General features: G+C 44.4%; 1 protein-coding gene across 1 annotated transcript in view; it reads left to right on the plus strand.

Moving 5' to 3' along the window:
* The window catches only part of armc4 (armadillo repeat containing 4), a 212,094-nt gene that overhangs the window by 39,484 nt on the left and 158,332 nt on the right, over window positions 1–14,278 (plus strand). The gene's annotated exons all lie outside the window — the stretch shown is intronic.

The following is a 14,278-nucleotide window of genomic DNA, read 5'->3' on the forward strand; positions in this document are numbered from 1 at the left end:
CTGTGAATGAACTCCGTAATCTCCCTGTACACCCTGCAACCGAATTTCTCAATCTAACCCCAAATTCCCCAGTCAGAACTCAGGGTCCAGATTTGGACCTTGAACGTTTACTATCTGTAGAACGAGCCATCGAACGATTAAATGATTCTTTCTCTCAACCATACTCGCCTGAAAATAATTCCTTAGAGTTTCAACAGCAAGTTACAAACGCTTTACACGAAATCACACAAATGGTTAATGACCTTCAAAATCTTCCTGTTCAGCATGTGCCTGGTTCTTTCAATGTAGCTCCACATTCACCGTCCAGGTTAGAACAAGCGGTCCATCAATTAAACGTTTCTCTCTCTCAAACATTTAGCCCTAATCCTACAAATGCTCAGTATGTGCAACACGGTGGGGCTCTTGTAGAAAACGGTGAACAAAATCCCACTGGTTCTTTCAATACTGCTTTGCCAAATCCCACATCCAACCAGCCTCAACAGCCATCTCTCATTGCACCCGACCGAGCGGATCAACCCTGCACCAGTCATGGACAGTCAGCTGCAAACAGCTCTGAACATACCCAGCAAACCCAGAGAGAGCGAGAAGGTTTCAATGTTACAGAAATAAGACGTCCTTTCAACGTCATTGCCTCGCGAGCCGGCGACGCTCCCAACCCCGCCGAATTTTACACACAAGTGTATCATATTCTCACCGAGCTCGCAGAGTCAGCTGCTCGCCTTGCCTCTCGTAGCGATATTATTCAGCTTGAATTGAGCGGAGAAGGATTTTCTCATCACGCCATCGTTCAGGTAAATGATGAACGTGATTCAATTCTGCCTACATTTCTGGAATTTTTAGAGGATTTAACGCAGTCAAACGCGGAATTGCCGGATCCAAACAACTTAGAAATGATTGTTCAGGTTGTAAGAAACCCTCATGGAGGTGTCAAACGTAAAGCCGAAAAAACATTGGACTGTGAACTGATTCGTAAAAAACGTCAACATTTGTATATCGTCGCCAATCGTTCTGATCAGCTTTGTTTTTCAATCAGTCTTGCCCATCTGTGTAACCCTGCTTTTACAGATGCCCAAGCCGTGCAGCAAGCTGTACTTTGGCAATGCACAGCGGGCCTCACAGAGCAAACCCCCGTCACTTTCAGCGACGTGCAAAAATTTGAAAAGATTCTCAACAGGAAAATTGTCGTTTTCTATAAAGACGGTAAGGACGCAATGCTTCGTAAATTCCAGACTGACTTTTCCGATCGTTCAAATCCTCTTTTTCTGCTTCTGTTCAAAAACCATTATTACGGCATTAAAAACCTGACAGGGTTCACCGGTTCTAACTATATTTGCAACTACTGTTTTACCGGTTTCCAAAACATAAACAGGCATAACTGCGAAGGTCATTGTTCAGTTTGTCTTGATCCGAAATGTACTCTGCAACAGCACAACTCTGTACAATGCACAGATTGTAAACGAATCTGCCGTAATTCATTCTGCCTCGATAGACACAAGGTCCCCAGATTGAGACCTAACCTCGGAAAGCATGTGAGTAACTGCGAAACAACTAAATTCTGTCCTCTGTGTAAAAGGCTATATGATCTAGCAGCAGGTGGGGGTAGCAAGCCTCATGAGTGTTCAATAAAATGCACGGTCTGTCGTCAGAAAGTCCCTAGCGGTGTTGATGTAACGTTAAACGAGCATCAGTGTTACATTCAACCCACACTGACAGACCCTGAACTCGGCAATAAACTGGTTTTTTACGATTTTGAAACCTTTACAGATCAAACTGGGAGACACATCCCATTCCTTGTCTACACAAAAACTTTTGCGGGAGATGTTTGGTACTCTTACGGACTGAACTGCGTTAGGGATTTTCTGCTCCATTTCAGAAATCCTCGTTACAGAGGTTTCACTTTCCTAGCTCACAACAGTCGAGGGTTTGACTCTTACTTGGTTCTGAGTGTGATGGTTGAATTGGGCATTAAACCACATTTAATAACACAGGGAAGTAAAGTTCTCTGTTTTACCGAGCCTGATTATGATCTGAAATTCACCGACAGCCTTTCATTCCTTACTATGAAACTCAGCCAAATGCCAAAAGCATTAGGCTTCACCGATCACTGTAAAGGTTTTTTTCCCCACTTGTTCTCCTCTGAGAAGACTTTAAACTACGTGGGTCCGCTTCCTCCCCCCTGCTTCTACGCCGTAGACCGCATGAATCCCGCCGAACAGGAACGGTTTTACATTTGGTACAGCGAGGCTTGTAAACACCCCTTTGACTTTCAGAAAGAAGCTCTTCATTATTGTCAAAATGATGTGGAGATTCTTTTCAAGGCTTGTGTGAAATTCAGAGAAGAGTTCTTTAAAGAGACAACCGTGGATCCTTTAAAGTCAATCACCATTGCCTCAGCTTGTATGAATGTGTTTACATCCAATTTCCTCCCTCCTAACACTCTCGCGATCCCCTCCCCGGTGGATTACCGACGTCAATGTAAAACATTTTCGAACGCGTCTATTCAGTGGTTAGAATGGGTGGCTCAGGAACGCGGCATTTTCATTCAGCATGCGCTCAATAAAGGTGAAAAGAAAATCGGCCCTTATCAGGTCGATGGATACGCGGAGGTTGAACGGGTGAAAATCGCGTTTGAGTTCAATGGGTGTTTTTTTCATGGGTGTCCCACTTGCTTTCCACCCGACCAGACCTGTCCTCTCAGGAGGGTTTGCTTTGAAACATTTCACTCTGCTACCATGGAGAGAGCGAGGTTATTGCAATCGGTTTACGGCGTGCAATTAGAAGTTATATGGGAACACGACTGGATCCTAATGAAGGAGTCGCACCCGGGTCTCAAAAGGTTTCTACAGTCTTTCAACGCACCGGAGCCTTTTTCCCCGCGTGATGCCTTATACGGCGGCAGGACTTGTGCTCTCAGACTCCGGTACACGGCGGAGGAGGAGGAATCGGTGCATTATGTAGATTTTACCTCATTGTACCCGTACGTGAATGCAAACTGTCCCTATCCTCTCGGCCACCCTAAAATCATCTGCAAAGATTTTGACGATCCGCGTAACTATTTCGGGTTCATCAGGGCGACCGTGTTTCCACCCCGCGGTCTGTTTTTTCCCGTTTTGCCGTACAAGACATCTACCGGTAAACTCGTGTTTACTCTCTGCCGTGCTTGCGCAGAAATGAACTACCAGGCAGGCCCATGCAGCCACACTGACCGAGAGAGGGCGTTGACGGGGGTATGGGTAACCCTCGAATTCAACAAAGCTCTGGAACTCGGTTACACCGTCGCTGAAATCACCGAGGTTTGGCATTTTGAGAACCAGAGCAGTTCAATCTTTAAACCATATATCCACACTTTTCTCAAGGGTAAGCAGGAAGCTTCAGGTTTCCCCGCTGAAGCAACGGATGAGGAGAGCAGGTTAAAGTATGTGGCAGACTACAAACTGAACCAGGGCATCCAGCTAGATGTACGGAAGATCGAGGTCAATCCCGCTAAAAGGCAAGTGGCTAAACTGTGTTTGAACAGTTTTTGGGGAAAATTTGCGCAGAGAAATGAACTGGGTCAAACTACCATTGTGACAGACTCAGCTGAGTTTTTTAACTTCCTGTTTTCAGGTAAATACGTTGTGTGCTACTTTCACTTTCTGAACGATGAGATGTGTATGATTCAGTGGAAATACAACAAACGGTGCATCTCCCCGCCCAACAGGGTGAATAATGTATTTATCGCGGCGTTCACCACAGCACACGCACGGTTGAAACTATTCACCTGTCTCGAACCACTTCAGGAGCGCGTTTTGTACATTGACACAGACAGCCTGATCTACGTGGTTAAACGGGGTCAGACCTCCCTCGAGCTGGGAAATTATTTGGGGGATTTAACGGATGAGCTGGGAGGTGATACCATACAGCAATTGTTTCAACAGGCCCCAAAAGCTACGCTTACCAGACAAGAAACCAGAAAAAAGTTGTGATGCGTTGTAAAGGCATCACTCAAACTCAGGAATGCAGTGAGAGGGTGAATTTTGACAGTGTGAAAGAGTTGGTAGAAGGTTATCTGCAGGGGTCTACAGGGGGTGTGTTAGAAGCTCCGCAGCATACCATCAGGAGGGATAAAAGAAACATCCAACTTAAAAATGCCACATTTCAGAAAAAGTTCCGCTTGGTGTATGACAAAAGAAGGCTTTTTCCTGACGGAACAACTCTCCCTTTTGGTTACTAAAAAGGTTAACCGAGAACAATGTCGCTCTCCGGTGAAACACAGGAGATTGAATTTGACCCTAGATTCAAAACCCCTTTTTCATGTCTGATAGTGGGTCCGAGCGGGTGTGGAAAATCTTTTTTGTTAAACGTGTTTTGCAGAATTGTAACCATGTTATGGATGTTGTACCTGTAAATATTGTATGGATTTATACATCTCTTCAACCCATGTACGCTGAATTGCAGAGAATGAATAAAAAGATTAAATTCATCGAAGGACTACCTGATTCTTTTGATGATGAAAATCTGTTTCCTCCTGATCAGAATCATCTGGTTATATTGGACGATGTAATTTTCCAGGCTTCGGAGCATCCTGAAGTGGTCAAGATTTTTACGCAATACAGACATCACAGAAATATGAGCGTGATGATGCTGACTCAGAATGTGTTTCATCAAGGCAAGTACAGCCGCACCATCAGTTTAAATACTAATTATATGGTGTTGTTTAAGAACCCCAGAGATAAACTGCAGCTGAATATATTAGCCCGTCAGATGTTCCCGTCAGAGAAAACGTTCTTTATGGAGAGTTTTCAAGACGCCACCAGAGAACCTCACGGGTATTTAATCGTCGATCTGACTCCCACTTGCCCAGATCGTTTCAGACTGAGAACGGGGATGCTCCCTGGTCAGTGGCCGGCTGTGTATGTACCCAAGTAAATTAATTTACCATGTCAGCTCGCATAAAAAGGAACATACCTCTTTTTAGGGCTCTGTATCATGCTACCGTGCAGAAACGGAAAGACATTCTCGCTCACTGCTCGCCGGATTTTCTCAAAGCCTTGTGTGAAATAGCTCTGAACATCTTAAAAGGTAACGTTAAAGTATCTCCCGCTCAACATAAAAAACTGCAAAAGCAGAAAAAAATCATCAGATTGCTGGCTGATAAAAGAACGGGTTTAAAACGTAAGCAGCTGGCTCTGAAAAATCAAACAGGTGGGTTTATTTTACCCCTGCTAAGCGTTGTGGCTCCTTTAATCGGAGAGCTGGTGGGAGGTCTCATCAGGAGATGAGAAAATGTCTCTTAGGACGGCGCAAAAGATGTATCTCGTCTCTCCGCATCAGTTCAAACGTTTGACTCCGTCAGAGCCTTCTATCAGACAGACGGCTGAAGAGGATTTGGATTCTAAAATGAGAGAGATACTGAATGAACAGGGACTAAGTTCTTATGAAAAAATTAAAAGGTACAACGCTCTGCTGCAGAGATATCTGACTCTGATCAAACAAAGTCAGCTGGAGGAACCCAGAGTGACTTTAACTTTGCAGCGTAACCCTACCCCGGACAATAATGACGGTGAGGCGGACTCTGCTTCTACTGCTTCTACACCCTCTCCTATGGAATTGGATGAAACCGCCAGCGAAGTTCTAAAAGCTCTACCAAACAGAGATCGCAAAAACGCAGAATACATATTGAAAAAGTTGTCCCTACATGGTACGAGTTGGACGTCGAAAGGCGAATTTGTTTATCGGGATCGTGTGATGGGAGGCTCACATCTACTCGATTTGCTGAAAAACCTTCTGCTCCCATTTAAGCGGAAAACACAGAGTCATGAACCTGTAGGCTGGAACCATTTCATGACCGCCCTGAAGGAGCTAAACATCCCCGTGTCCTCAGTCAGTAATCCGCAAGCTCGTGACCAATACAGAGGCATGGCAGAAACGGACGTATCGGAGAAGAACGGAGCTAAACCTTTTGCAAAACGAAAAGGAAAAATTGTGTTGTCCCCTAAATTCTCCGGAATAGACTTTGAGCATCTAACCCCCTACAACGAACGAGTCAAGAGCAAAAGAGTCAAGAACCCTGCATGGTTGAAATTTTCTCCTTAAAACTCTGTATGAAATAAAAACTACAGAAATGAATTTGTAATAAAGAAAACTTTAATGTTTCAAATTATTCATGTATACAGTGTTTTTATTTTAGACAAGTTACAACTTGTAACAATCTTTAAACATTTGTAAAGAACACGTTCCGTGATTAAACGAGCACGAGGCCCTATTTTTTACACAACGCTGATATTTTTTCACAAAATCAAATACCATGACATCATTTTTATAAACACTGTCATCATAGGTAGCCAATATTTCATGCATCGATAGCCCGCAGGCTTTATGACAAAGATAATAAACACAATGATGACCGCACACGACTGATAGAGTGTCTTGAAGTTGACGATTATGATACAATATTTTCGAGGATCTCTCTTTCAAAAATGTCACTATGCTCGAGGGATAAAATTCGAAATCCGGAGGAAATCCGTAAGAGTCGAAAAAGGTGGCTCTATCATTCTCTTCCAAAGTCAGAGCTAGCCAGTGTTCACCAGGCATGTGTGAAGGATGAGTGTTGACGATAAAATAGGCCGGGGCACTGTACGTGCGTTTGAGTAATGGAAGCTGATCACAAGCCCAAACGCCGCAAAATAGGTCCCCCAACAGGTGATGCATAAGACTCTCGATCTCGTGGTTATTCATGTTTTAATAATAATCCACCAGGACCTGCCTTTTTGAATCAATTTCCAAAATTGAGTCGTAACACGCGTACACAATCAGGGTGGTCGTGTGAGGCAGCGGAACTCTGAATCTCATTTCCAGTCTCAAATTGCCGTTGCACACCGGTGACAGAGCGTCTGCGTCCTCGCTCGGATTGAGATTAAAGACAAACAGGGAATAACCCTCGTTAAATTCCTCACGAGCGATGCTTAAAGGAAGGTCTTTTAAATGACGACCTGTAGAGGTGAACATGTTGTAATATTCCCTGACTGAAATACCGTTGTTGAATTGGGGTTGAAACGCTTTGGCGGGGACCTGTCTGCCGTCTTTGCAGAGCGCTAAATATTCCACATCCATATGCTTAAAGTTGAAAGGCGACATGCTTCTCCTTCCAGTGAATGCCTCGTGGTTGACCATACCTAAAACGACATATTTCGGCATTGTTCCCAAAAAGAGATTCTCCTGAGTACATATCCTGGAATTTTCAGGGACAGAGTACGTTTTCACATTCACGCGCGAAAGAGGATAGAGGGCGTTTCCTCTCATTAATGCTGAGGCATGCCCTAGTCGGATAGCCGGGGAGACTGAAACTTTTTTCATAAATAGCGAAGCCCCCAGAATTTTCAGTCGGAAGGTTGAATCACGCGGTCCCATGAGAGAGAAGGCGTCGCTGGCTCTGGTTAGTTTAACCCTCATATCGACAGAATTCAAGAGGAGTCTTTCGCAGAAGAAAATATCTGCGTGAAGAGGCCCCATCAGGTGTAACTCTCTGGAATTAGCGGTGAAAGCGGCTCTCTTGTTCATCCCCGAATTTGGACCGTCGGTGGTAACAATAGAGTCGATAGCTCCCGCTGTGTCTTTGTAAAAGAGGCCCGCGCTAAATTGGCTCTTTAACGTGTCTTCTGAATAGTTGAGCAGAGTTTCAATCATTGCTCTGTACGGGTGAGTTGCGCTACTCTGTGAAATTAACCTGTCCCCCAGAATAACGTCGCATTGACTAAACATTGTATTCAACGGGTAATTTATCAACCCGACAGCGGCGTCGTTAGCCAGGTCGCTTCCATCTGCGTTGGTGATCTTTAAACGGACATGAAGTAACGTATCGTTCAAATCCAAGTATTTCTCTCCATCTCCGGGGATAAAGAACTCGATAGGCCCGGTGTCTGTAATCGCTGACACGGGTAATATTTCTGTGTAGAGCTTATCTTCGATAGAAAGTTGTGTCATGGGGGCGGAAAACAAGTCCAGTTCCGCCAGCATACATTCTGATGATTTCCGGTGTAAAAGAGCCATGTTTTATTGTTATTGAAAAATAATAATTCAGCTAAATATATCCTTGCTCACAACGGACCTCCTCCCTCTTGCTTTGCTCCTGCTGACTGATTTCTTCTTTTTGCGCTGCAGAACTATTTGTGAACGGCCAACACGTTGCCCCGGAGGTCTCTTTTTAGCTCTTCTTGACAAAACCATAACACCCGACCCCTCTTGGTTATTCACACCCTCGTGCGAGCCGCTTATTTTCGTCATAGCTTTACCTATGACGTCCGAGGCGATCTTTGTGGCAGCCTTTTTCAGATGCGGTTTAGCAATAGCGAAGCCGGATTTAAATAAGGGTGATACGAAACGAAATAATTTTGAAAATATGGATCCTATCCCACGGCCGTACATAACAGGGGCGCCATAGAAGCCGGGTAATTCTCCCCCTACCTGGTTCTGGTAGTAAGGGATAAAACGGTGCGGATCCTCTCTCAAGAAAACCATGTTTTCACGATTGTCGTCGCTTCTTCCTCACGTTTTTAGAACGCTGCAACGTTGTCGTTGTGACTGGTTGCACAGCTATGAATGATTCTGGCCACAATCGTGTGTTTTTATAAGCATGAACCGTTTCACCTGAACGCTCTGCGTGAACCAACGGGTCTGAAATGTAGTTTCATGATGCACTTTCCGTATGTAAATTTCACCGGGGTGTTTTGATCCGTTTTAATTTCAACTTGTATATTTTCAATATGTTTCTTGGCAACGGGGAGATAGTAGGGGTTATGAAAGGTCTGCGTGATAATATCTCCAAAAACGCCCTGGACCTGAACTGTTCGCAAGAGGGGCGCGTATGCATCCCCCACTATCTGCGGCGCAACAACGTCGCTGTAAAAATAGAGGTGGTAGAAACCCGCTTTATAATCTATAGGGTGAGGGGCGTGCCAGTGGTCGAATTTGATCCATTCTCCGGGTTCCGCGCCGAGCATGTAGGCCAGTGGAGCGTGAAAACGTAGATGGTACTGAGCGCCGGCCTGGTAGGTGAGTATGTTTGCGAGTTTGTTAACCTTGAAATAAATATCTGAATCTATCTTTCTCAGATGGGCTTCGATCTCTTTGATAAGCTGATTCATATTACTGTAGTATCCGTTTCCAATCTGTATGCGATGGACTTGTTCCTCGCTCGCTTTCCGCCATTCGAAAAAAGCATTTTCTGAAGGAACGTTATGCCATGTGTGTGGATAAGAAACCTCCGTCAAGGCCACTTGCCATTCTCCTTGTAAATTGATGTGCTCGGCTAAATCCACGCGGAAACTCGATATGTTATTATCCTTAAAGACATCCCGGCTAGCGTTGGAGGGTAGCGTCAGGTAAAATCCTTCGTCCTGAGTTAAGTGGTCCATGTTGCACTGTCAACCGTCAGAGAGCAGCGTCTTCTTTTATACGTCTCGCAGGTCGTCGGCTCTCACCCAGCTGTTGAATTTCTCCGGCCAGTTTTTCCAACGTACTAAGACCTGTTTGACCCCCCGCACGGTGCGTTTGTCTAATATGTCACCCACTTGATACATTTTGTTTTTTGATATTTTCACCTTTTGAAGCTCTTCTGCGTAAAAAGAGCCTTGGACGGGCTCCCCGTCTAAATCTTTCAGTTTGAAGACGGGTGGAGATCGTTGTATCACTTCTGTAACTGTAAAGATTTCGTCCGTAAAACTCTGTTCATATTTCTTGTCAAACACGCCACGCAGCTTGGAGATTCTGACATGGTCACCTGGTTTAAATGCGGTCTTGACTTTTGTAGTGCGTTGGGAATTGGTCCCGTACAGATTTTGAAACACTTGAAAAGCGTTACTAGCGGTGACTTGGATAGGTGCCATTTTAATACTTGAATGATAACCGTGGTTGTAGCTTTTGATCAGATCCTGAAGCACGTTTAGATATCGGAGAGTGTTGTTTGCGGTAAAATATCTCCACATTCTTGATTTTAACGTACGGTTAAACCTCTCAACCACCGACGCTTTTATTTCACTAGCCGTGGAAAAATGTTTAATACCGTTTTTATCCATCAGCGCTTTGAATGATTTGTTGAAAAATTCTTTTCCGTCATCAGTTTGCAGTTTCTTTGGAATCTGACTCTCTTTTAAAACGGATTCAAAAGCTTTTACGACGTCAGAGGCTGTTTTCCTTTTTAAAGCCCTGGCATAGGCTCTTTTGGAAAATACGTCGATAACGGTTAATAAATAATTGTAACCGTCGTTTTCTTCGGACAAGCTCTGCATATCACAAAGATCGGCTTGGAACTGTTTCAGAGGCCCGGTGACAAACACTCTATTTCTAGGAAATCTTATTCTTGCGGGTTTATGCAAAGAATAAGCATCTTGTTCCGATAAAAAGTCTCGGACCTTTTCAAACGGTACCTTCTCTCCGGTTTCACTTTCCAAAGCTCTCTGTAGTCTATCTACCCCGCCGAAAGAGCCGGGGTGCGAAGGCGTGTAATATACCCGCTTCATTAACTTTTCTTCAGCCATACCTTCCCATGCAGGTAGTGATGCTGAATGAAGGAAAAGAGGTCTGTATTTGGGTTTTTATATATTTTATTATTAATATGCATTTATTATATCACAAACTAATTGTAGAGAAAGTTCATTTCATATTTAGAGAAAGAGATTAATTTTGTTACGATGTCACAAACTAATTGCAGAAAATACTACTTTAATATATCACAAACTCAATGTAAAAAAAAAACACTCATTGGTTAGATAAAAAGAAAGACATTCTTTTAATACAATGTCATAAACTAATTGCGGAAAATACTAGTTTAATATATCACAAACTCAATGTAAAAGAAACACTCATTTCATATATCACAATCTAGTTGTAGAAAACAATCATTTCATATATCACAGACTCATTGTAGAAAACACTCATATAATATATATATATAACAGAAAGATATGACAAAGCATGCATGCTTTGGTTTCAAGACCCCTGCCAGTACTGCGTGATGGTTTCAAGTTGATCTTTTAAGTCATAGTTTTCTTGAACCAGCTGATTATACACCTCGCTGATGTGGTCATGCACCCGCTTGGATAGCGTCAATTCGTACAGATAGGCCTGTGCGACGGCATTGACTGTGTCGTTGTCTTGATGGATGTTGCGAGCGGCTAAAAACCGTTGAACGGCATCGATGAAACGCTCGTTATAAAGCATTCGCATTACACCGTAGTAATTACTTTCAAAGAACCGGTCCTCAAGCTGCTCCAAACATTCATGGTCTCTCTGACTCGGACGATCATTGATGCATCCGTAGCACTTTCCACGCATGTACTTTTCGATGGCGGTGCTCAAAAGATGGTGCACCACAGTTTTCACCGCTTTGATGAAGCCGAAGCGGATCCACCCGTCGTATTCATCAGCGCCGGTGTAAGCGTCTGGTTCCCCGGATGGAATCTGCACGTCCTCACGCGGTGATGGGGGTGGGGAGGCTGGAACTCCTTGGCCGAAGGGAAGTTGCGAGTCCTGGAGCTGTGAGTACTCAGACTGAGAACAGTCCGGGGAGGGTGGAAGATTCAGCACTTGTGAATCTTCCTCCTGGGTCTCTGACAGAGATGGCATGGCTGGAAGCCTGGCTGGAAGTGTGGTTGGAAGCGTGGAATTCTCATCCCATAAAACAAAGTACTCGGGCCGTACATGCACGCCTCCTGGGGCATTGGCCCAGTCGTCGATACGCTTCTGCAGCGATGTGAGGAGACTCTCGCTGTCGCTGTCGAGTTCGGAAGAGGATTCAGGGGTTGGCGAGGGTGAAGGAGGGTGGTACGGTCCCGGAAAGAATTTGTCGCTGTCCGGGGAGCCATGCTGCGGTGATGTTGAATCGGTAGTTCTTTCAACCGCGTAGTTGTTCATGGTTTCAGATGCTAAAAGTCTGGTCACTGAAGCTGCATGGATGTTCCGATCGGTCTGCCCGGTTGTTTTTTTATACTGAGAAGGGGTGTGGTTAACATTGAAGGGGGGCGTTATCGGGTGTTGTGAGGAGGGCGGGTCTAAAAAGCTACCACTTTCTTGATCCTCAAAACATCTCTCCAGTCGCAACAGTTGCAGAACAGCGTTGACATCCGGTCTGCTATCATCTTGTCATGCCATGCGTTAAGCAGAAAAATAACCGGAGTTGTTTTATCTTGAGCCTGTCTCGGAGTTGCGCGGTAACCCCCCCCCCCCCCCCCCCCCCGTTTTTGATTGTCATGTTGGTGAGAAGATCCTATTTGTTGAAGCTGTGTCAGTTTCGAATTCCTAGAGTGGGGGAGGGGGCCGGAAATGGGGGAGGGGTACGGCTTCCTGGAGTGGGGGAGGGGACCGGAAATGGGGGAGGGGGACCGGAAATGGGGAGGGGGGACCGGAAATCAAAGGGGAGACCGGAAATCATGGGGGACCGGAAATGATTAGGGTCATTAATCACCCGTCAATTAAAAAGTGACAGACCATTATACACTATAATCTCTTTCCAGCACTTACGTTCAGACCTCGCTCGAGCCACACGTTGTCTCTTTCCCCGTTGTCCGAGCCTTTAATAAACATCTTAAATGTATTCCTGTCTCCCGTCTGTATCTGCATCTTAAAAACCATGACAGAAACTCTGGCTGTTTACAACATTTTGTCTAAACAGCGCTGTGTTTGGCTGCAGGGGTGCAGTCATGATTGGTGGGGCAGGGATTTTAACGACTTCACAGAGACCAAGTTCATTCATAATTTTAGGAAGTCAAGGGACATTTTTAAAAATCAGCGCTTATCATCTCAACTCCAAAGGCAGGACACTCGTGGCAATTTCAATTGCATTGCAACAGGGGCAGATTATAACATGCCGACCCCGTTGAAATGTGATACAGTGGATTGCAATGAATATAAATCTCTTCGGCATTACAAAGTCCTCCATGTTCAGGATTGTACACAAATTCAAACTGTTCCTATATGAGCTTTTTTGAGTAGAAGTTTTCCTAAAATCTCGCTGTCTTTCCACTGTCAGGCAGGTGCCGTTCCTTCTGTCTTGCTAATGCTAATGGCTATCACCTCTAGCTGCTGCTAGCGCAAAGTAGTGACACGGATGTTTCCAACCAGAGTCATGATAGGTTTTAGATGTCTGCTTTTGATTTTACATTCACTGCCTTCACACAGTTTACTCACTGCCAGTTTGGATCTTCATGGAATGAACCTTCTGCAGCCTTTTTGGCATAATTCTTCTGTACTTGATAAAAACTAAGAAAACATTTGAATGCCTCTTTAAAACTGTATTATTTTTCTTCATCTGGGTCCCGGTTAAACTGTGAGTTTATAGAGACAGCAAATATTGTGAGTGTAGAGAGATGAGACTCTCAGGAAGTTTCCTTTAAGTCAGAACAAGCTCATATCTAAATAAATTATTGGTAATATAAGTTTAGTTGCTTTAGTTTTGTCAAACGTTTCCCTTGAAGGACCTAAACCTGCAGAAGGTGAAGTCAGGGTTTATTATTTAAGAAACACTAACTGGACGGTGAACAGCTGGGACACAGATAATAGAAAAGTAACTGTGCTCTGCATGAAACTTGATGAAGTTCTGCAGATAACTTGATCTGTGCCGCTTCAACCAGGGATCAAACTGTGTCAGAAGTCTGTTTGCGTCCACTAGAAAATGATCTAGAACAGAGATCCTGCTGGAACATATGAAGCTGCAGAACTTATTGGATCTCTGCAAAGCTTCTTAGTAGGTATCCAATGTCTCTGACATAATTACTCTGTTGCCAGGCTTCAAAGTCCATTACTTGTCCAACCCAGCAGCCATTGAATGAATACCAAAGAAAGCAGATGCCAGGATAGATCCTGAAGTCCAGTCTGAGATGAAGCAGAGCTGTGGATAGGACTTGCCTGCAGAGTCCATGTCACTGATGCCTTTGAGGTTGGGACATCATGATTAATACTGGTCATGCCTACCTGTTGAATAGTTTTATTCACCCACAAAGAGCGACATGCAGCAGTCTGAGGCAGAGGTGTAGGGAGGAGTAGTTGAAGCTTTGGAGAGGCTGGATTAGGATCAAAGTGGTGCTGCAGCAGGTCGGTGCTGAGCCACAGGTTTGGAGAATAGCGATAAGGTCAGAGGTGGAAACTGAAGTTCATCTCAGGCCAGAAGTCCGAGCTGCAATATTGTGGAAACCCTGAGTAAATAAATCTTTCCTGACCTTAATTAACCTGATTACATGACTGGCCCCTTCATAACATGTTTGCACAAAGTCTTAGTAAAAGTCAACTTCCCCCATTAAATGAAAAT

This window comes from Fundulus heteroclitus, chromosome 21 (genome assembly GCF_011125445.2).
Source record: "Fundulus heteroclitus isolate FHET01 chromosome 21, MU-UCD_Fhet_4.1, whole genome shotgun sequence".
In the NCBI taxonomy this organism is placed as follows: domain Eukaryota; kingdom Metazoa; phylum Chordata; class Actinopteri; order Cyprinodontiformes; family Fundulidae; genus Fundulus; species Fundulus heteroclitus.